General features: G+C 39.5%; 1 pseudogene across 1 annotated transcript; it reads left to right on the forward strand.

Annotated features, from left to right (window-relative positions):
• The first annotated feature begins 498 nt into the window (after positions 1–498).
• Positions 499–1,348, forward strand: LOC308555257 (large ribosomal subunit protein uL18 pseudogene; annotated as a pseudogene). Its single transcript has one exon. The product of its transcript is annotated as a large ribosomal subunit protein uL18 pseudogene (transcript).
• The last annotated feature ends 1,051 nt before the right edge of the window (positions 1,349–2,399 follow it).

The raw sequence follows: 2,399 nt of genomic DNA on the forward strand, positions 1-2,399 counted from the left end.
GTCTCTATTAAAATGCAATGGTAACTGTCCATTCTTCTGAACTAGCCGAAGTTTTCTTCAACTGCAGCTTGAGGACATGCTGTGTTATTTTATTTATTCAACCATATACTCATTCTGACCTATCTCATCACAAAACATCTGAGGTGACTTACAATCTATATCCAATACAAAGGGATTAAATAGTTGAGAAAAGTAGGCAAATCACCATGTAGTATATAACATGCAACACTGGAATACTGTTAAAGTTAGGCCTTGAATTTTGTCTCTAAATCTGAAACCAAGTGGCTAGATGCAAGGGAAAAAATCCTGGCGGAAAATGTCATTTATATTTGAACAGATTACTAGCCAAGCCTGTGGAGGCCTGTACCTCCAAATAAACAGATTCTCTTCCTTTTTAAAATATTTTATGGGCCACCTTGCTCCCCCACCCCCACCCTGGAGCTGTGCTGGGCCTGCAGGTCTATGGCAAGCCATGGACACAGGTCTCTCTTCTGCAGGATGTGGTCTGTTAAAGTTGTCAAGAATAAGGCCTACTTCAAGAGGTACCAAGTAAAATGTAGAAAATGATGAGAGGGTAAATTTGATTACTATGCCCAGAAACACTTGGTAATCCAGGCTCAGAATACATATAACACACCTGAACACAGGATGATAGTTTGTGTAACCAATGAAAATATCATTTGTCAGAGTCCTTATGCCCATATAGAAGGAGATATAATAGTTTCTTCAGCTTATGCTCATGGACCCTAAGTATGGTGTGAAGGTTGGCTTGACAAACTTGGCTGTAGCACATTGTACTGGCCTGCTGCTTCTCAATAGGTTTGGCATGGACAAGATCTATGAAGGCCAAGTGGAGGTGACTAAAGATGAATGCAATGTGGAAAGCATTGATGGTCAACCTGGTGCCTTTGCCTGCTATTAGGTTGCAGGGTTTGCCAGAACTACTACTGGAAATAAAGTTTTGGGGGCCCTGAAAGGAGCTATAGAAAGAGGCTTGTCTACCCTTCACAGTGCCAAATAATTCTCTGATTATGATTCATAAAGCAAGGAATTCAATGCAGAAGTACATGGGAAACACATCATGGATCAGAACATCGCAGATCACCTGCATTACCTAATGGAATAAGAAGCATCTCAATACACACATGAAGATCCCGGCAGGATGGAGGAGACGTACAAGAAAGCTCATGCTGCTATACGAGAGAAGTTAGTCTATAGGAAGCCTAAGAAAGAAGTTAAAAAGAAGAGGTGGAACCATCCCAAAATGTCTCTTGCCCAGAAGAAAGATTGGATAACTCAGAAGAAGGCAAGCTTCCTCAGAGCTCAGGAACAGGCTTCTGAGAGCTAATAAACAAAACCACAAGTTTCTATGAAGATTTTTTCATATAAAGACAATAATAAACTTGACCATTCAGCTAAAAAAAATAATCATCTATGGGTCACCTTGATGAGAAAGGAGACTCTAGATTATGCCTCAAAGCTTCATTGGTCCTGATTTCATAATAATGGTTGAGATTTCATTGATCAAGCCAGAGAAGTAATTAAGAAGGCAAGATTACGTAGCTGCAACCAACTTCCAACACAACTTCATTTTATTGAAGCCTTAGCCCCAGTCCCCTCAAAATTGGAGACAAAGTTTGAAAGTTGAAAAAAAAATAATAAATTTCTCATTTTTTTTTTCTTGTGCATTATAAGGCAAGAAGTATATAGGAAGGCTGTCTCAGTGATTTTTCCACTCTCCAGTTTTTTTGCCTGTAGCACTTCTAACATTCTCAGATCTTCTAGGGCTCTTTATTTACTATTTTTTCTTCTTTTGACTAGAGAATAGCAAAAAGTCCTAGAAAGCTTGGTCCGGTTCCTGACAATGGGAGAGCTCCACCCCAGAGTACCAGGCCTGCCGCACTAGATGAGCAGCACTGTGGGAGCTCTGGAAATGAAATGGGATGCTCCCTCAGACTAGAACTGGGAATCATTCTATTTAAAAGACAGCTGTCGTTTAATATTCATTGAGCAGCCGCCATGTTCCCAGTGCCATATGAAGTATGTATGTGATGTGACATTTAAAAAAGAAGAGACTGGTTTTAATAGGAGTCAGTTACTGCTGATACTTGATTTGATGACTGTATAGAAAAGGGTAGAAGGGATTCTTGGTGCTTTTAACTTTTGCTAACTGAGAAAAACGCTAGGTGAATTGCCAAGATGGTGATCCTCAAAAACCATTTACAATATTCAATTAACAATAATTAAGGCACTCAGTGGGAAGCTCCTCACTGACTTGCTAAATAGCAAAAATTGGTACTTGGCATTCCCAGTGGATCAGTGAAAAGATAATAAGTGCCCCAAATGTAAAGACAATCGAAACGAAACCAATTATGATCAAATTATGTTACTCAAATAGA

This window comes from Miniopterus schreibersii (genome assembly GCF_964146895.1).
Source record: "Miniopterus schreibersii genome assembly, chromosome: 3".
Taxonomy (NCBI): domain Eukaryota; kingdom Metazoa; phylum Chordata; class Mammalia; order Chiroptera; family Miniopteridae; genus Miniopterus; species Miniopterus schreibersii.